The sequence below is a fragment of the Macaca mulatta genome, chromosome 11, assembly GCF_049350105.2.
Source record: "Macaca mulatta isolate MMU2019108-1 chromosome 11, T2T-MMU8v2.0, whole genome shotgun sequence".
NCBI lineage: Eukaryota > Metazoa > Chordata > Mammalia > Primates > Cercopithecidae > Macaca > Macaca mulatta.
In genome coordinates this window covers 33,411,514-33,433,191 of record NC_133416.1, presented here as the reverse complement: position 1 = coordinate 33,433,191, position 21,678 = coordinate 33,411,514, and the positions used below count along the sequence as shown (strand labels likewise).

General features: G+C 41.1%; 1 pseudogene; it reads right to left on the bottom strand.

Annotated features, from left to right (window-relative positions):
• Positions 1 to 629: 629 nt before the first annotated feature.
• LOC100424459 (FUN14 domain-containing protein 1-like) lies at positions 630 to 1,409 on the bottom strand (annotated as a pseudogene).
• Between the last annotated feature and the right edge of the window lie 20,269 nt (positions 1,410 to 21,678).

Sequence of the window (21,678 nt, the reverse complement as noted above, 5' to 3'; positions counted from 1 at the left end):
ACCCTCTTGTGAAATATCTGCTAGTCTTTTGTCTTTCATTGAACTGTCTTTTTTCTTATTGATTTGTAAGTTGTTTTTTTTTTTTTGGTCTATTTAATATCTTTAATAATTATATCATTTCCAAAGCTTTTCACAAAAGGACATTATAGTTCTTCAATTTATTGCAAACATATCTGTTTTTTAAAAAGTCAGCCCTAATACTGAAGCTATAATACACATTTTAAATTATCAGCACTATACCATAAAGCACAATGAAGATCATGTTATTTAAATAAAAAGATAATATTTCACTGGACAATAAATCCAACATATTTCTTTTCTCTCCATATCTACATCCGGTCATGATATTTTGCAGGTGGATTTCTAAACAGATGTGAATTTTAAAATATTAGGAAAGCCATATTTCACTCAGGAATACTATTATTCACATTCCACATAGATTGTTTGACAGCAGATACTAGTTTGGCAAGCTTCAGATGGCAAAATGCTAAGTTGTGAGTTCAGTATGGCCCGGCCAGTTGCTTCTCCTTGCCCTTGAGATCCCGGCAGCATGTACTATTAAGAGACCACCTTGTTGCTGCCACTTCTCTTCTCATAGTTGAATCCACTATGGGAAAATATTCATCTCCTTAAGATGCATGTCTTAGCAGAAAACCTCCCACAAATCAACTGGATATCATGATGTTCTGTTTGATAAATTCTGTGACTTCTTCAATTATATTGTTGATTTTAGGTGTTGCTTTATTTGCATATTTCTTTTTTTTTTTCTTTTTTTTTTTTTGAGATGGAGTCTTGCTCTATTACCAGGCTGGAGTGCAGTGGTGCGATCTCGGCTCACTGAAACTTCTGCCTACCAGGTTCAAGCGATTCTCCTGCCTCAGCCTCCCGAGTAGCTGGGACTACAGGCATGTGACACCACACCCAGCTAAATTTTGTATTTTTTGTAGAGACGGGGTTTCACCATGTTGGCCAGGATGGTTTTGAGCTCTTGATCTTGTGATCTGCCCACCTCAGCCTCCCAAAGTGCTGGGATTACAGGTGTGAGCCACCACACTTGGCCTATTTGCACGTTTCTTAACCTGTCGTGTTGCTTTCTTTACATCTTTCTCAACTCTCTCCCAGTTGATCTGCACATAGCCACTATGACTAGCAATCTGAAGGGAAGAAAGCCACTTCCTACTGCAGTTGCTATGTTTTCCCACTTTCTGGAACACAGATCCTGCACACCAGCCAGGAACACCAACCGTTACAATCTGGGTAGCTACTAAGTATTTTTCTACCACAGGTCCCCAACTGGGACTAAACACTCGATTCCACCACTGGTGTCTTCTTACATACTCCGTGGCCTATAACACTTTGCAAGAGTTGTCACTCTCATATTCTTGGAGAGGGGGAATTCAGGTCACCATGATCAGAGTTTTTTATGTATTCTGGATATGAATTCTTTGAGGGATACATTTATTGCAGATATCTTCTTCTACCTATAGGTTGCCTATTAGAACTCTTAGTGATATCATTTGAAAAGATGTTCTCAATATTTTTTTTTTTTTTTTTGAGATAGGGTCTCACTCTCACCCAGGCTGGAGCACAGTGGTGCAATCATGGCCCACTGCAGCCTCAACCTCCTGGGCTCAAGTGGTTCTCCCACCTCAGCCTCCTGAGTAGCTGGGACTACAGGCGTGTGCCACCACAGCTGGCTAATTTTTTTATTTTTTGTAGAGACGGGGTCTCCCAATGTTATGTAGGCTGACTGCAAACTCCAGGACTCAAGCGATCCTCCCACCTTGCTCTTCCAAAGTGCTGGGATTACAGGCATGAGCCACCATGTCCAGCCCCTGATACTCTTAATTTTAGTATAGGCTAATCCTTCACCTTTTCCTTTTATGGCGAATGTTTTTATCCTGTTAAGAAATCTTTGCTACAAGATATACTGTTAAATGGACTTTATATGCAAGGAAAAGGAGGGTTGCCATTGATAGGAAGTACAGGAAGAGGTAGTATGGTGTGGAATGGTCTCTTTCCAATCAGAAGTCAGAAAAGCAGTATTGCTTGAGATTTATACAATATGAAGTAAACTGCAAAGTGTGCTCTCCACAGAAAATACTGCCAACTTATTGTATTTTGGCAATAAGGGTCAATATTGTAGTGCATATGCCTGCTATCAGCTGTGCCAGACAGCTTGGAGAGGCAAGTGCTTGAATATTTTTCTCTTCTTTTTTACAGATGGGGTCTCACTCTGTTGCCCAAGCTGGAGTGCAGCAGCAAGATCATAGCTCACTGCAGCGTTGACCTCCTGGGCTCACATGGTCCTCCCACCTCAGCTTCTGGAGTAGCTGGGACTATAGGTGTGTGCCACCATGCCCAGCTAATTTTTTCTATTTTTTGGTAAAAATGGGGTCTCCCTATGTTGCCCAGGCTGGTGTCAAACTCCTGGCTTCGAGTGATTCTCCCTCTTCAGCCTCCATAAATTCTGGGAATACAGACGCGAGCCACTGCACCTGGTCTGTTTGATTTTTTACTTACCTATATAGCTGAGAAAGAGAGTTTTTAGGCCTTAATGATGTAAAGGCCACATTTTAGTTTTTTCACATTGTGAGAGCTCAGTCACTACTTGGTTAGATACAGGTTTCTTCTTTTGATTTAAAAAATACATATATCACATATATACAGATGAATTAGTTCACACAGTTTTCCTTGATTGTGAATATTATTCTCATGTTATGTAGGGTGCAAGGGATTCATGCATTAAACATGACCCCCTTTATACCAGACCAAATAACCATAGCTAAAATTCAACATGTCTAGCTTTAAAAAAAATTTTTTTTTTTTGAGACAGAATCTCACTCTGTCACACAGGATCGGAGTACAGTGGCACCATCTCAGCTCACTGCAACCTCCGCCTCCTGGGTTCAAGGGACTCTTCTGCCTCAGCCTCCCAAGTAGCTGGGACTATAGGCACGCGCCACCACGCCTGGCTAATTTTTTTATATTTTTAGTAGAGATGAGTTTTCACCATGTTGGCCAGGCTGGTCTTGAACTCCTGACCTCAGGTGATCTGCCCACCTCAGCCTCCCAAAGTGCTGGGATTACAGGCATGAGCCACCACACCCAACCTAACATATATATATATTTTAAAGACATCCCTTGTAAATCCAACTCTCCATCCCCATTCCCCAGTTCAGTAACAACCTTGGTCTTTTGTCTCCCACTTCAGAGCTCAGGGTCTAGGTCCTGCTCCTTTTCGGTAGTGCTTCATGTTTCACTGCTGCATAAGCAGTTTTCCATGTCAGTAGATGGCAGAAGAGTCAAAGAGGTTTGTTTTCTCCCGTCCAGCATTATCAGCCTGATGAAACACTGGCAAGGAGAAGAGATGGGAACTTGAGTGGTTTCTTTTGTGTAGTTACAAGGAAAGAAAATTTAGGGGAAGAGGAGGTGATCCATGTTTGGAAAACTGGAATATAAAGGAACATGTATTTTCTTAGATGAACAAGGAATGCTGGCCACAAATGGTTTCTCCAGGTTTGCATGTCTGTGAAGAGACTTGTACCCACCAGCTCCTTTATACCCTCTCTTTATGTGGAATCTTTAGCAAGAGATGAAACCTGGTTACAGTGATCTGACAGTTAAGGTCAGATCCTCACAGTGACAGTTCTGCAAAGTACCAGACAAAAGTAATTAAGACACTAGGAACAGCAGTTGGAAAAAGTGATGGCAAATAAGTGAGGTAGTAATCCAGTAATTTCTTGTTAATTTTAGTCATTTGCTTACAAGGAAAAATATAATGTTTTGTTAAATAAATGCATTCTTATTTCTTTTTCTTTTTTTTTCTTTGAGACAGAGTCTTGCTCTGTCACCCAGGCTGGAGTGCAGTGGTGCAATCTCGGCTCACTGTAACCTCCGCCTCCTGGTTCACACCATTCTCCTGCCTCAGCTGCCCGAGTAGCTGGGCGCCCAGCTAATTTTTTGTATTCTTTAGCAGAGACGGGGTTTCACCATGTTAGCCAGGATGGTCTCAATCTCCTGACCTCGTAATCCGCCTGCCTCGGCCTCCTAAAGTGCTGGAATTACAGGCATGAGCCACCGCGCCTGGCCCATTCTTATTTCTTTTGTCCTCATTGATGATGGAACTGTGACTAGAATTAGAAATTCAGCTTCTGTGTTTAAAACTGGGCCTGGTGTGGTGGCTCACACCTGTAATCCCAGCAGTCTGGGAGGCCAAAGTGGGAGGATTACTTGAGGCCAGGATTTTGAGACCAGCCTGGGCAACACAGCAAGACCCTGTCTCTACAAAAAATAAAAAAAGTAGCTGAACATAATGGCATGCACCTGTAGTTCTAGCTACTTGGGAGGTTGAGGTGGGAGGATTGCCTGAGTTCAGGATTTCTAGGCTGCAGTGAGCCATGATTGTGCCACTGTACTCCAGCCTTGGAGAGAGAGCAAGACATGAGACTTTCTAAAAAAAAAACCTAAACCAAAACAACCCCTGAAGCATTGTATGGTCACTTTCTGGGAATCTATTCAAAGTAGATACTTAAAATATCACACGATATAAAAAAATTTACTCAAAATGGATCAAAGACCTAAATGTAAGAGCTCATAGAACTTGAAGGGAACATAGGTATAAATATTTATGACCTTGGATTAGGTAACAGTTTCTTAAATATGCCACCAAAAGTACAAATAACAAAAGAAAAAAGATAAATTGGGCTTCATCAAAATTAAAAACTTTTGTGTATAAAGGACACTATCAAGAAAGTGAAGGGGCAGGCCTGGTGGCTCACAGCTGAAATCCCAACACTCTGAGAGGCCAAGGCAGGAGGATTGCTGGAGTCCAGGAGTTTGAGAGTTTGAGACTAGCCTAGGGAACATAGAAAGACCCCGTCTCTATTTAAGAAAAAGTAAGAAAAAAAAAAAGTGAAAACACAACTTACAGAATAGGAGAAAAATATTTGTAAGTCATTTATCTGATAAGGGCATACTATCCAGAATATATAAATAACTTTTACATGTCAACAATGAAAAGACAAACAACCCAATTAAAAATTGGGCAAAGGGCTGGGCACGGTGGCTTATACCTATAATCCCAGTACTTTGGGAGGCCAAGGTAGGCGGATCATTAGAGGTCAGGAGTTCAGACCAGCCTGGTCAACATGGTGAAACTGTGTACCTACTAAAACAAATACCAAAAAAATTAGCTGGATGTGGTGGTGCATGCCTGTAATCCCAGCTTCTCAGGAGGCTAAGTCAGGAGAATCCCTTGAATCTGGGAGGGAGAGGTTGCAGTGAGCCAAGATTGCACTGCTGCACTCCAGTCTGGGTGACAGAGTGAGGCTCCATCTCAAAAACAAAACAAAACAAAACAAAAAAGGCCAGGTGCGGTGGCTCAGGCCTGTAATCCCAGCACTTTGGGAGGCTGAGGCAGGCAGATCACTTGAGGTCAGGAGTTCAAGACCATCCTGGCCAACATGGTGAAACCCTATCTCTACTAAAAATACAAAAATTAGCCGAGCGTGGTTGTGCATGCCTGTAATCCCAGCTACTTGGAGGCTGAGGCAGGAGAATGCTTGAATCTAGGAGGCAGAGGTTGCAGTGAGCTGAGATTGCACCATTGCACTCTAGCCTGGGCAGAGTGAGACTCCATCTAAGAAAAAAAAAATTGAGCAGAGAATTTAAAAAACCATTTCTTTAAAGAAGATATATAAATGGCCAGTAAGCACATGAAAAGATGCTGACCTTCATTAGTTATTAAAGAAATGCAAATCAGAACCACACCTAATCGAATGGCAATAATAATAAGAAAAAGGAAAATAGGCCGGGTGCGGTGGCTCACGCCTGTAATACCAGCACTTTGGGAGGCCGAGGCAGGTGGATCATGAGGTCAGGAGATCGAGACCATCCTGGCTAACACGGTGAAACCCTGTCTGTACCAAAAATGCAAAAAATTAGCTGGGCGTGGCGGCGGGCGCCTGTAGTCCCAGCTACTCAGGAGGCTGAGGCAGGAGAATGGCGTGAACCTGGGAGGCGGAGCTTGCAGTGAGCAGAGATCGCACCACTGCACTCCAGCCTAGGCGACAGAGCGAGACTCCGTCTCAAAAAAAAAAAAAAAAAAAAAAAAAAGAAAAAGGAAAATAAGTGTTGGCACAGACAGAGAGAAATTAGAACCCTAATACATTGCTGGCAGGAATGGAAAATGGCACAGCTGCTATGGAAAAGTTTGGTGGTTCCTCAAAATGTTAAATGTAGAGTGACTCTGCAATTCCACTTCTAGCTGTATACCCAAGAGAGCTGAAAACATGTGCCCATGTCAAAACTTGTCCAAAAATGTTTAAGCATCACTATTCACAGTAGCCAAAAGGCAGAAACAACCCAATGCCCATCATCTGATGAATAGATAAACAAAATGTGGTAGTATAGCCATACAGTGGAATAATAATTCAGGCATAAAAAGTAATTCAGCCAAAAAGGAATGAAGCACTGATACGTGCTACAACATGGATGCATTTTGGAAATACTATATACTAAGTGAAACAGGCTAGACACAAAAGAACACATGTGATACGATCCCATTTATATGAAATGTCCAGAATAGGCAAATCCATAGAGACGGAAACTAGAGTAGTGGTTGCCAGGCAATGGTGGTAGGGAGGAATTGGGAACAACTGCTAATAGGTATGGAGTTTCTTTATGGGGCGATGGCAATGTTCTGGAATTAGGTAGTGGTGATGTTTGTACAGCTTTATGAGTATGCACAAAACACTGAACTGTACACTTGAGCATGGTTAAAATGTTAAATTTTGTGTTTTATGCATTTTATCTCAGAATATTGCAAAAAAAGATTTAGCTACAAGGGTGTTCACTGAATTGTTTCTCATATTGAAAAAAAGGAAGAAAAAAAATTAAAGCGTTCAGTAGGGTACTACTTGAATAAATTGTGCTAGAGTTGTATGTACACATTTGTAGAAATGAACTTATCGATGTGAAAAGATGATTATGATATCAAGTGAAGAAAAACCAGTTCTAAGATAATATTTAAGGAATGATCCTATTTTTTGGAAAAAAAAAATACACTAGAGAGGAGTGAGTGGAAGTCCATACACTAATGTGTTAGGGAGGCCAGGCACGGTGGCTCATGCCTGTAATCCCAGCACTTTGGAAAGCTGAGGTGGGTAGATTACTTGAGGTCAGGAGTTCGAGTCCACCCAGGACAACCTGGCGAAACCCTGTCTCTACTAAAACTACAACAATTAGCCAGGCGTGGTGGCAGGTGCCTGTAATCTCAACTACTCAGGAGGCGGAGGCAGGAGAATCGCTTGAACCTGGGAGCCAGAGGTTGCAGTGAGCCGAGATGGTGCCACTGCACTCCATTCCAAATGACAGAGTGAAACTCCATCTCAAAATAAATAAAAAATAAATGTAATGTTAGGGAGCCCTGGATGGTGGATCTCCTTTTCTTTCTGCCTTAGTGTTTTCTGATTTTTCTACAATAAACTTAAATTGTATTTTTAAAACATTATGTTAAAAACAAACTTTTTAAGGATCCAGAAGGATTATTTGTCATGCAATGGAAAGGTGATTCCAACTGTAGCTCTAAGACTTCCTTCCCCAGGTTTCCTCTCCTCTTCTTTTCCATACAGATAATAGTGAAATAATTGGCTAGCATGGAGGAGATAAGAAATTCTGAAGGTCTGTGCCACCTCAACGCTCTGCTTGTTCAAAGCTGTGTTTTCTTATGTGTCAGGAAAGGTGAAAATTGAAAGGAAGGAGAAAGATCTCTAGGTAATAAAGAAATCAATTTAGAAAACATCATCAGGCAAATAGTACCTAAACTGCTCGACCACTTGCTGCTTGACTATTTCCTGAAGGTTCTTCTACTTCCCCTGCTGAAAGAGGTGCAAAGGGACAGCGTGTTGGTAATAAAATTGTTATGGCCGCACCTGGGAATGCTACTGTAATTGGAGGTCTCTGAGCACTTTCCTACAATTCCAGTTCTCACATGTTTAAAACTATGTTGTAAACTCTGCATCAACATTGAAACTTAGCACCTTTGACTGCAGTCCAGAGATTAAACTGTTAAAAATAACACCTTTTGATTAGAAGAGAAAAATAAGGCTAAACATTTCTGGAACTTGGGATATATTCTCCCATATCATTTTGCTTTTTAAAATGAGAAATTTTACATAATAAATTTTCTTTTTTTCATGGTATACTTAGCACACTTAAAAACAATGTAAAACACTTAATATTTTTAAAAAGCATTTTTAAATGACGTATTGATGAAAGCTGAACTTTTTTTTTTTTTTTTTGGATGGAGTCTCACTCTGTAACCCAGGCTGGAGTGCAGTGGCGCAATCTCAGCTCACTGCAAGCTCCGCCTCCCGGGTTCACGCCATTCTCCTGCCTTAGCCTCCCGAGTAGCTGGGACTACAGGCTACGCCCGACTAATTTTTTTGTAGTTTCAGTAGAGACGGGGTTTCACGGTGTTAGCCAGGATGGTCTGGATCTCCTGACCTCGTGATCTGCCCTCCTCGGCCTCCCAAAGTGCTGGAATTACAGGCGTGAGCCACCGCGCCTGGCCTGAAAGCTGAACATTTCTAAAAACTCCTAATCAATTAGAAAGTTACTTTTAGGGCTGGGGACGTTGGCTCACGCTTGTGATCTCAGCACTTTGGGAGGTCGAGGTGGGCGGATCACCTGAGGTCAGGAGTTTGAGACAAGCCTGGCCAACAGGGTAAAACCCCGTCTCTACTAAATATACAAAAATTAGCCCGGCGTGGTGGCCTGTAATCCCAGCTGCGTGGGAGGTTGAGGCAGGAGAATCACTTGAACCCAGGAGGTGGAGGTTGCAGTGAGCCGAGATCGTGCCACTGCTCTCCAGCCTGGGAAACAAGAGTGAAACTTCATCTTAAAAAAAAAAAAAGAAAAAAAAAAGTGACTTTTACTATCAGCTGCAAGGCAAATAAGAGACATTTATCAGCTCTTTACTAGCTGTGTAACTTTGGGAAATTTACGTAACTTTTGTGCCTCTTTTGTTTTCTGAAAAATGGGGGAATCATAATAAAACCTCCCTTACTGAGGTAGCCATGGAGGAGCATCACTCAGATTTCCCTTCAAGAAAGGGCTTGCTGTTCAGCCGGTGAGGAGTGCAGTGAGCAGATGCCTTCAGCCATTAGCACCTTTGAATCTTACTCACCTTTGGAGGTGAGACCTTGATCTCCTAAGGTAGCCCCCAGCTAGTGACTGAGCTCAGCGGCTTCCGGGCATGGGCACTGCAGCCTAAGAAGAGACTCCTCTACTGGCCAGCTCTTGTCCAGAGTTGCTGATCACATTGGCCCAGGCTTTGTCAGGTCTGCAGTGCCGTCTGAGGCTCTCCCTGCCCAAACCCACTTCCCCTCCTTTCCTTTAACAGGTGTCAGATCTGCCGCAGGGTCTGAAGAATTTCCCTGCCTAGACTTGCTTTTTCCGACTTCTATGTTTCACCAGTGCTGTGCCACAGTTAACCTCTTGTACTCCTAGCTCCATCTGCTTTCAGAGGACCCAACTGACACACTGAGGTGTGTCATAAGCCACAAGTGTGACAGGACATGAAAATGCTGGATGGTGCCTGGCACACAGTAAGGCTTCAGTGACTACTATCACTGGCATTACATGACTGATTGGCTTTTTATTATAAAATGAGGTTTTGTTTTTGGTCACTGCTATTTTCTCACTTATTCCTGATTTGGTTTCCACTATCCTTTTCTACTGGCATATAAATGTAAGACTGTGTATATACTGATTACAAATTTTAAATAAAAGTTTTATTGTTGATGTATATCTATGAAGGAAAAATTTAAACACATATTGGCTAGCATTTGGCAAAGAAGTTAGAGAAAAGAAAACGAAGAGAATAGAAAGTGTACCGTGAAGATAGTACATTCTGTGAGGACAATTTTATTTAGTATTTAAACAGTGTTATATGTCGTATCCTCTTAACCACTCATTCACACACACATCCCCCTCCATAAGAATTCTTCTTTGTCAGTATTTTTTTTTGAGACAAGGTCTGGCTCTGTCACCCTGGCTGGAGTGCAGTGGCACAATCAGGGCTCACTGCAGCCTTGATCTCTCAGGCTCAAGCAATCCTCTCGCCTCAGCCCTCCAAGTAGCTGGGACTACAGGCACGCACCACCACGCCTGACTAATTTTTTTTTTTTTTTTTAGTTTTGCTAGAGATGAGGTCTTGCTATGTTGCCCAGGCTGGTCTCAAACTCCTGAGCTCAAGTGATCCTTCCACTTCGGCCTCCCAACGTGCTAGGATTACAGGCGTGAGCCACCGCAGCCTGCCTTGTCGGTATCTAAAAGTTCCGTTTTTAAAATTCTTGGGTTGGTAGCTTAAATCCATCTCCTTCTGCTAGAGTAGGCATGCTTTTTATTCCTTAGAAGGTTTCAAACTTGGGCTTTCTCAGCCTGTTTACTTTTCTAAGATATTAAGTAGATTGACTAGATTTTTCTATGTCATTGCCAAGTTTATTGACTAGTTATAGAAGTCATTTAAAAAATACCTCCCGTGACATGATTCCCATCATTTTCCAAATTGGGAGCACCTAATGGATACTGATGGATGACGCCAGCCATCAGAGGCTTTAGAAATCTCTTGTGCTTTTTGGCAAATCTGACACAATATAAACAATGCAAACTGCTTGTTGGATATCAATGTATGCATTTGAATCTGTCTCTTTTTGATGGTGGAACACATTTTGTTTGCATAAGATCTACCAGAGAAGCTGGCCAGCAGGTTTTTACCCGAACATCCCTGGTAATGGTAACTAGTTGGAATTTAAGAAATTCAAATTTGTCAGAAATTATTCTTTTCAAAAATATGACCCTAGAGACCATTGGATAATATTTTGGCTCTTTGAGTCTTTGTGACTAATATTAAGCATGGCAGGCATTTTCACATCAGGTCAGTCTAAACAGAGGGTCAACCCTTTTATTCTTGCCTCTAATTTTTTTTTTTTTTTTTTCTTGTATCAGATTCTTGCTCTGTTGCCCAGGCTGGAGTGCACTGGGGTGATCCCGGCTCCCTGCAAGCTCCACCTCCTGGGTTCAGGTGATTTTTCTGCCTCAGCCTCCTGAGTAGCTGGGAATACAGGTGCCCACCACCACGCCTAGATAATTTTTGTATTTTTAGTAGACATGGGGTCCGCTGCCTTGGCTTCCCAGAGTGCTGGGATTACAGGAGTGAGCCACCGCTCCCGGCTCCTCTTTTTCTATAACATGCTGGTTCTTCCTTGCTACCAGGCATCCTGGCTAGAAAAGCAAAGAGGATGAGGCATATTCTTACTCAGTTTCCTTCTTAGTCACAGAGCAAAAGTTCCTTGTGTATGGGAAAGGCACAACACTATCTAAGTTTCTCAAGAGCAGTTGTTGTAAATCTAATTGCATTTTTCACCATTCTTAGCATTGGTGAGGTACACATTACACTTTCTGAAAAATTTAGGGAGTGGGTTAAAATTATATATATATGTATATGTATATGTGTATGTGTGTAAATTGTGGAGTGAGCTATAGTAGTTTATTAATTTTTGTGTGTTCATTGTGTGGTTAAATAAAATGTATACAACCATAAAATGTGGATTTGATTATCTTAAACATGAAGAGCTCCTGACTCTTTTTTTTTTGGAGATGGAGTTTTGCTCTTGTTGCCCAGGCTGGAGTGCAATGGTGTGATCTCGACTCACCACAACCTCCACCTCCCGGGTTCAAGCGATTCTCCTGCCTCAGCCTCCCGAGTAGCTGAGATTATAGGCATTCACCGCCATGCCCAGCTGATTTTGTATTTTTAGTAGAGACAGCGTTTCTCCATGTTGGTCAGGCTCATCTCCTGATCTCAGGTGATCTGCCTGCCTCGGCCTCCCAAAGTGCTGGGATTACAGGCCTGAGCAACCGCACCCGGCTAGAACTCCTGACTCTTTAGTACTATCTGATTTATAATTTTTATGAAATCTCCTGTTTTGTTAGCCAAATATTTTCTAAGATATTAGAATGTTGAAAAGTTGCCTTTAACAACTAGCATGTTCAAAGGTGACACCGTTTTCCTTGCAAGGAAGTAAGCATCTGTTCTCTGGGGGTACCGAGAGGCTGGTCAGGGTACGAAGAGGACAGTAGGGACAGGTGACCCCACGTTAAACTCTACTATAAAAATACCTTCCCTGTTCCTTGTACCATTCAGGCTAAAATGAATTGACCATTTATTAGAATTCTGAAGAGGCAATTTGTATATGAAGACAGGGCAGTAGGAGAAGACTGCTGAAATTCTTTATGCACTAAAAATAACTGTACTTGAGATTGATAAAATTAATGTTTAATGCTTCATCAAGGACTTTTTTTTTTTTTTTTTGAGACAGAGAGTCTTGGTCTGTTGCCCAGGCTGGAATGCAGCGATTCTATCTCAGCTCACTGCAACCTCCGCCTCCTGGGTTCAAACAATTCTCCTGCCTCAGCCTCCCTAGTAGCTGGGATCACAGGCGTGCGCCATTACACCTGGCTAATTTTTGTATTTTTAGTAGAGATGGGGTTTCACCATGCTGGCTAGGCTGGTCTTGTACTCCTGGCGTCAAGTCATCTGTCCACCTCAGCCTCCTAAAGTGCTGGGATTACAGGCGTGAGGTACTGCGCCCAGCCCATCAAAGACCGTTTTAAGCGAAATTGACTTTTTTTGTGTGTATGAGTCTCTGGTGTTGACAAGTAAAATGGTTATTAATACGTTTGGTGCTACCGCCTTGACTTGGGCTAAGGTGCCAGCAGTTTATCCCACCATTACCTTCCCCCCCATCAGTGCACTTGTCAAAAGTGAAGAAGGCAAATAATGTCTTATTATTGGTATCAAAATAGAATCATTTAAAAATCCAATCTAACAACTATTCTCATTTGATTAGTCTGTTTACATTTAGTGTAAACAGATATATTTGGATTTGTCTGCTATCTTACTATTTGTTTCTATTTTTTTTTTTTTTTTTTTGAGACGGAGTCTCGCTGTGTCTCCCAGGCTGGAGTGCAGTGGCGTGATCTCGGCTCACTGCAAGCTCCGCCTCCCGGGTTCACGCCATTCTCCCGCCTCAGCCTCCCAAGTAGCTGAGACTACAGGCGCCCGCCACCACGCCCGGCTAGTTTTTTGTATTTTTAGTAGAGACGGGGTTTCACCATGTTAGCCAGGATAGTCTCGATCTCCTGACCTCGTGATCCACCCGCCTCGGCCTCCCAAAGTGCTGGGATTACAGGCTTGAGCCACCGCGCCCGGCCTATTTGTTTCTATTTTATCCCATCTGTTTTGTATGCTCACTTTTCCTCACTTTTCTTGCCTTTATTTGGAGTAGTTTTTTAAAGTTTGCTTTCCCTCCACGTCCCTGCCAGTAGCTTGTTATTCATTGTTTTACTACTCTTTTAATGGTTACCCAAGAGATTATAATACAAATCCTTGCTTAAGAAAGATTGTAATGTAAGTATTTCACCAGTTTCTGGACAATGTGAGGGCTTTAAACACTTTCACTCCATTTACCCTCGTTCTTTTTAAAAAACTTTTTTAGAGACAAGGTCTTGCTGTGTCACCCAGGCTGGTGTGCAATGGTGCGATTCTGGCTTGTTTCACCCTTAAACTCCAAGGCTCAAACGATCCTCCTGCTTCAGCCTCTCCAGTAGCTGGGATTACAGGCACATGCCACCACACCTGGCTGATATTTTAATTTTTTGTAGAGACAGGGTCTCATTATGTTGCCCAGGCTGGTCTTGAACACCAGGACACAAGCAAGTCTCCCGCCTTGGCCTCCCAAAGTGCTAGGATTACAGGTGTGAGCCACTGTGCCCAGCCATTTACCTTCCTTTAAAAATTTTTTTACTTTGAGAAAAAATTTAAACCTGGTTGCATGAAGCCCACCTAGGTTATAAAAGATTATCTCCTTTATTTAAAGTCAATTAAGTGTAGCTGTTAACCATATCTACAGAATACCTTCACCTAGATTTGTGTTTAATTGAATAAATTGGGTACTATGACTTCGCCAATCTGACATACAAAATTAACCATCACAAAGCATATTCAGTTTCTTCTCGTTGTCAAGGAACAACAGCCATTTGCACTTTCCATTTGTTCATTCATTTATTCAAGAACTATTTTTTGAACACCAGCTATGTGCCAGATACTGTGATAGATGTGTGGATACATTTTCTAAGATCCAGACAGCTGACTTATAGGTAACTGTTACAATAGAACCTATTTGTAAGTTAGGACCCTATTATATATAAGGTTATACCTTCTTTTTGAGTTACTTTATTTTCCTGCAAGACATAGACAGAAATGTATTCATTTTCATGACTTTCATCAGTCTCCTTGCTTAGTTCTTTGTCAGGTACATATAAATATCTGCCAAATAGCTATCAAAAACAACATTTGGCCAGGTGCAGTGGCTCACACCTGTAATCCCAACATGGGATAGGTGGGGGCGGGAGGATTGCTTGAGACCAGGAGTTCTGGCTGCAGTGAGCCAGGATTGCACCACTGAACTGGGTGACAGAGCAAGACTCTGTTTCTTTAAAAAAAAAAAAAAAAAAAAAAAAAAAAAAGTTTAAATTAAACCAATAGTTTTACCAGGACGATTGAACTCAAGGGTAATTGAAGTGGAAGAAAAATCTCTGCCCCATGTGGCAGCTGATTTCCAAAAGGGGCAAGAAAGGACAAGCCCCATTGCATAAATGTTTTTCAGGCCTCTGCTTGCATCTCATTTGCTAATGTCCCATTGTCCAAAGCAAGTCACAAGGCCAGTCTAGGTTCAAGGGGTGGGGAAATAGAGTTCATATCCTGGTGGAAATTGCTACAAATAATTTGTGACCATTCATTCTTTGCCATCTACTGCAATGGTTTGAAAGAAATATGAAGCACATGACAGCGGGTTGGCAGATGGTCAGAGGGTCACATCAATGGAGCCCCGCTGGGCATATTCTGACATATATGGATGGTGCTTTCTAGGCCATACTGTGGTACCTGGCCACTTTTTAACATAAAGGGGGAAAGCTGCTGATTATATAATTAAGTCAGACAAACCACATCATTTAAGCATTAAAAAATCTCCTTTGAAGCCTGAATTATTGGTTTTCCCATTATATCAGCCAGACACCTTGCCAAACGGTGCCTTTTGTTTTATAGGCATTATATCTGCAACTTAGATTACTGCATTTTTCCTTTATTCCTGTGCTTATAAGCATACCCTGAATCCCTAAAAACAAACAAACAAACAAACAAACAAAAAAACCCCGATTTTCTTCTTTTTCTTGATTATACACCTTTTAAACGATTGCTTTGGGCTGGGCGCAGTGGCTGTAAACCCAGCACTTTGGGAGGCCAAGGTGGGCGGATCACCTGACATCAGGAGTTCAAGACCAGCCTGGCCAACATGGTGAACCCCATCTCTACTAAAAATACAAAAATTAGCGGGGCGTAGTGGCGGGTGCCTGTAATCCCAGCTACTTGGGAGGCTGAGGCCGGTGAATCACTTGAATCCAGGAGGCTGAGGCTGCAGTGAGCTGAGATCGCGCGATTGCACTCCAGCCTGGGCAACAAGAACGAAACTCTGTCTAAAAAAAAAAAAAAATTTAGATTCAGAACAATGCATTCTATTCTCCCAGTAATAGCTTTTTATGTTTTCTTAAATAAGTAAAGTGGAAGGTATGTAATAGCCACTACTGCTTCCTCCCCCTGGGAGAATTACTTAGTTTTAGTAACATAATATGTCATGCTTTAAAAATCTGGCGAGAAATGATGAAAATATACCCTTCAACAAAGTTCCGCTGACGTGAACTGAATTGCTAAGATACTTAGCCAGGCAAATTCAATTATAAACTTAGTGACTCAACTGCACACTGATTTTCAGGATCTTGCAATGTCACCCTACTGACCTGGAAGAATGAATGCACCTTTAATGAAGGGGGAGATTACTTGCTTCCCATTAGCAGGCTCAAGCTCAGTATTTTCATAGCATGTGTAATAAAGCTTTGGAAAGAACACAGTTAAAGTGATGACCATTAGCTGGAGTAGGAAAAGATTCAACTCAGACATATTTCAGTTATCTTAAACAAATTATTGCCTGAAGTGTACACACATGCAATTAGTTGCCTTTCCCAGTGAATGTTGTACAGCCATATGCCCCAGAAGAATTTGCCTCCATTCAGTTACAATTTACAAAAGGCATTTTTCAAACATCTCGAGCGATATACATAGCTGGGAAGAGTGTTAATTGCAGAAGTACTCTGATTTATCAAGCAAATAACTATGTGAATGTGCTTTGTAAACTACAAGATACTCTGAAAATATCTGTTGTCATTCTGTTTTTTTTTTTTTTTTTTTTTTTTTTTTTTTTTTTTTGGGACAGAGTCTCGTTCTGTCTCCCAGGCTGCAGTGCAATGGGGAGATCTCGGCTCACTGCCGAGATCGAGGCTCTGCCTCTTGGGGTCAAGTGATTCTCACGCTCGGCTTCCTGTGTAGCTGGGACCATAGGCATGTGCCAACATGCCTGCCTAATTTTTGTGGTTTTTGGTAGAAACGGAGTTTTGCCATGTTGGCCAGGTTGGTCTCGAACTCCTGACTTTGAGTGATCTGCCTGCCTTGGCCTCCCAAAGTGCTGGGATTACAGGCATGAGCCACTGTGCCCAGCTGTCGTTCTGTTTTTTAACTCATGTACGTAATACATACCGATTAATATGTTACACCTTCTTCAAAATGACTTTGCAATTGGTTGGACTGAAAAATGAAATAATTTTGGTAACACTCTTCCAAGATCAGTGAGTTTTTCTGTTGTTTTCTTTCTTCTTACCATGAGACTATAGGCACAATGTCTCAACCGTATTTACAATTCCTTGAAAGAATTATTTCTAATTATCTATGTAATATACACCTATTTTAGAAAAGTTTAAAAATGGAGAAAAGTATGAAAAGTAAAGTAAATAATAATGAATTATTCCATCACCCAGAGGTAGTAGTCATTAATATTTAGTCCATTTTCTTCTCATCCTTTTTCTGCACACATAAGTATATACGGAAATATGAAAATGACATGTATTTTTGATGTGATTGTATAAGAGGCAATATAGAATACAATTGAATATTGGAGAAATGTGCCATGATTTACTTAACCAGCTCCATTGCTGAGTATTGTTTACAAATTGTTACTATTACAAATATTATTATAATGAATATCTTAATGCATAAAGTTTTATCTGCATTTCAGATTATTTGGTTAAATTAGATTCCTACAAAGAGATTCTGTTAGCCATTCTCCAACAGTATGGTCCCCTTTTCTGTTATTACTGCTGTTGTGTAAGTACCACCCCCTGAGCCCCCATTCCCACTTCCCACTGAACGGAACTTTTTTGTGTTACCTGTATGATATTGCAAAAATGATGAAGTGTGATTTCTGCGGCCGGCCATTGTGGCTTTCGCCTTGATCTCTCTGTGCTGGTTCCCTTGTTCTGGCAGAGGACTTCAGCTCTCCTTTGGAGAGGTCCATGTGGTAAGGACGTGAGGCATCCGCCAACTACGATGTGAAAGAGCTGCCTTGGGAGTAGATCTTCCAGCCTTGGCTAAGCCTTCAGACATCCGAAGCCTTGGCCACCAGCTGGAATGAAACCTCATGAAAAACCGTGAGCCAGAACCATCTAGGCCAATATGCTCCCAGATTCCTGTCTGGTAGAAACTATGTGAGATAATAAATGTTATGGTCTTTTAACATATTTAAATTGCTAAATATTAGGGTTCTTTATTATGTAGCAATATATTAGTAATATATAGATAAACTGGGTCAAAAGGTAGAGTATTTAAATATGCTTGATTGTGTTAAATGGCTTTCCAGAAATGCTATACTGATTAACTCTTAATAGAAGTATGTCTATTACAGTCATGCTTGTAATCCCAGCACTTTGGGAAGCCAAGGCAAGAGGATTGCTAGAGCCCAGGAGTTCAAGACCAGCCTGGGCAACATAGTGAGGCCACATCTATCCAAAAAATAAAAAAATTAGCCAGGTGAGGTGGCACACACCTACAGTCCTAACTACTTGAGAGGTTGAGGTGGGAGGATCACTTGTAACTGAAAGGTCAAGGCTGCAGTTAGCCATGATTGTGCCTGGGTGACAGAGCAAGACCCTGTCTCAAAGAAAGAAAGAAAGGAAGGAAGGAAGGGAGGGAGGGAGGGAGGAAGGAAGAGAAAGAGAAAGAGAGAGAAAGAAAGAAAGAAAGAGAGAGAGAAAGGAAAGTGGAATGTTTACAGTGAATGTTTATAGTTTTACACCTTCATTACCATTGAGTATTTGTATTTGCAATCTTTATGATTTCATAGAAAAAGTAGGGCATTTTGCCATTTAAAAGTTTTGCTTGTATTTGTTTTGTAGTGAGGTTAATTTTTTTTTCATGTTTCTTTTTATTTATATTTCCTCTTCTGGGAAACCTCTTTATATATAATTTGCTCAACTTTCTATTGGGGTCTTAGTGTTTTTCTTAGTGACTTGCGTAAGCTGTTTATATATAAAAGGCATTAATCATTTGTCATGTTTGTTATAAATATTGTTTTTCAATTGGTTATTGTTTTTTGGTGTCATGTTTATATACAGGTGTGTGTCATGTTTATATACAGGTGTTTTAAATTTTTATGCAGTTCAGTGGATTATGATATATATATATTTTTTGAGACGGAGTCTGGCTCTGTCGCCCAGGGGAGTGCAGTGACGCGATCTCGGCTCACTGCAAGCCCCGCCTCCCGGGTTCACGCCATTCTCCTGCCTCAGTCTCCCGAGTAGCTCGGACTACAGGCGCCTGGCACCTCGCCCAGCTAATTTTTTGTGTTTTTAGTAGGGACGGGGTTTCACTGTGTTAGTCAGGACGTTCTCCATCTCCTGACCTTGTGATCCGCCCGCCTCGGCCTCCCGAAGTGCTGGGATTCCAGGCGTGAGCCACCGCGCCCGGCTGTATCTTCCTTTGTGTTTAAGCTTGAACGTGCTTTCTTTTGAAGAGAAGATAAATGCTCATAGTTTTTGGTTTTATTTTATATTCGGATCTTTAATTCATCTGGGATTTATTTGTTTATCTTTAGAGACAGAGTCTTACTGTATTTTCTAGGCGGGAATGCAGCAACTATTCACAGGTGTGATCATGGCACACTACAGCCTTGAATTCCTGGGCTCAAGCGATCCTCCTGCCTCAGCTACCGAGTAGCTGGGACTACAAGCATGCACCACCTTACTCAACTTATTATTTATTTTATCACCAAATAGCAAGCCAATTTCTGCAATGCTATTTATGAAATAAATGGAATAATTTCCTTCTTTCCTGTTGATTGGTAATTATTATATATTAAGTTGTTTTAAAATCTTGTGACTTTCTGTGCTCTCTATTCTATTTCACTGAAAGCTATTCTTGTGTCAATATGACTCCATTTTAATTACTGCAGATTTATAATTTGTAATAACTTGAAGGACTAGTTAGTAGAATGACATTAAGAAATATAATCTTTCAGCCTGGGCAACATTGCAAAACCCCGTCTCTACAAAAAATACCAAAAAATTAGCGGGGTGTGGTGCGTGCCTGTAGTCCCAGCTTCTCAGGAGGCTGAAGTGGGAGGATTACTTCAGCCCAGGAGGTTGAGACTGCAGTGAGCTGTGATTGGGCCACTGCACTCCAGCCTGGGCAATAGGGTGAGACTTTGTCAAAAAAGAAAGAAAGAAAGAAAGAAGGAAGGAAGGAAAGAAGGAAGGAAGGAAGGAAGGAAAATAAAGAAATAGAGAAAGAAAGAAAGAAGGGAAGAGAAGAGAAAGAAAGGAGGGAGGGAGGGAAGAAGGAAGAAGGGAGGAAGCAAGGAAAGAAGGAAGGAAGGAAAGAAAGAAAGGGAGGGAAGAAAGAAGGAAGAGAGGGAGGGAGGAAGCAAGGAAAGAAGGAAGGAAGGAAGGAAAGAAGAAAGGAAAGAAAAGGAAGGAAGGAAGGAAGAAAGAAAGGAAGAAAGAAAGAAAGAAAAAGAAAGGAGGGAGGGAAGAAGGAAGGGGGGAGGGAAGAAGGAAGGGAGGGAGGGAGGAAGCAAGGAAGGAAGGAAAGAAAGAAAAAGAAAGAAAGAAAGAAGTGAGGGAGGGAAGAAGGAAGGGAGGGAGGAAGCAAGGAAGCAAGGAAGGAAGGAAGGAAGGAAGGAAGGAAGGAAGGAAGGAAGGAAGGAAGGAAGGAAGGAAGGAAGATCTCATGGTCTCTCAGAGCCACAGAGCTTTCCAGAATGCAATCAGATGTTTAAGAGTTGGGTGGCCCGTCACTAAAAAATATGAGAGAAGGCAAAATTTCATCAAAATCAGTTTTGTGGAGCCGGCCAGAGAAAAACATTTTAATATTCTAAGAGGCAAAGAAATGAAAAATCCAATCAAGTGTTCTATCAGAGGCAGGTTAGAGGCCGACTTCTAACAATAAATGGAAGAAAGAGGGAATTATATGATGTAAATGAGTTCTGCTGCATAAACAATGTTTGGTCCACAAATTAGTCTTCATATTTTTGTGTATTTTTGTCCAGATACGGAAAGTTTAAAATAACTGAACAGTAAAACTGTCTGAGCCTGGGAAATGTCTAATAAACATTTCTTTGATAACTTAAACATTTTTTTCTTTGGCAATAAGTTTTAGATTTTCCAGTTGTTGAGTCAATTTTGGCCATTATATCTTTCTGTTAATCATCTAGTTTACTGAGATTTTTGTTTTATCTGCATATATGAATAATTGTTATTTTATCATTAAAAATTTCCAGACTATTGCTGATTTCTTATTTTACCTATTTTTTTTCGTGTGTGTGTGTGTGTGTGAAAGTGTGACAGTGTAGAGTGAATTTGACAGAAAGATGCTTATTTCATTTGTATTTCCCCCCTCCCAAAACATCTGCTATTGGGTTTATCATTTTTACTGCTTTTATTTTCTTTAAATTTATTTTCATTTTCTCTCTTCTTAGATTTGTTTTAGCTATTCTAATTTTTTGAGTTGAAGAGTTAGATTTTTTTTAAAAGAAGAAAAACATTTAAGGTTATGAGTTACACTGTAGCTTGACTATAACCCCTAAGTTTTCTATGCATTGTTCTCATTTTCATTATTATTGTGATTTTCTTGAGACAGGGCTGGACTGCAGTGGCATGCTCATGGCTCACTGCAGCCTCAACTTCCCAGGCTCAAGAGATCTTTCCACCTCAGCCTCTTTAGTAGCTGGGACTACAGGTGTGTACCACCATGCCCCACAAATTTTTTGTAGAGATAAGGTCCCTCTATGTTGCCTAGGCCGGTCCAGAACTCTTGGGCTCAGGTGATTCACCTGCCACAGCCTCCCAAAGTGAGCCACTGTGCCCAGCCAATTTTCATTATTTTGCAAATAGTTTGATGTTATATTTGTTTTCCTCTTTGACTTAATATTATTTTATTTTTTAAAAAAGAAGCTCTGACCAAGCAAATGACTAGTCTCTCTCTTTATTTGTTTTAGTATAACTTTTTTTTTGGTTCTTTTTTGTCCTAAAATAGTTTCTGAAAATTAGGCCATAGAATAATTTTAGGAAAAACAACAGAAGTCATTGCATTTGAATCATTTACTTCACTTATTTGATCCTAGTCTTATGTGTCCCGGATTAAATCAACCGGCTTTGAAAATCTGAGTT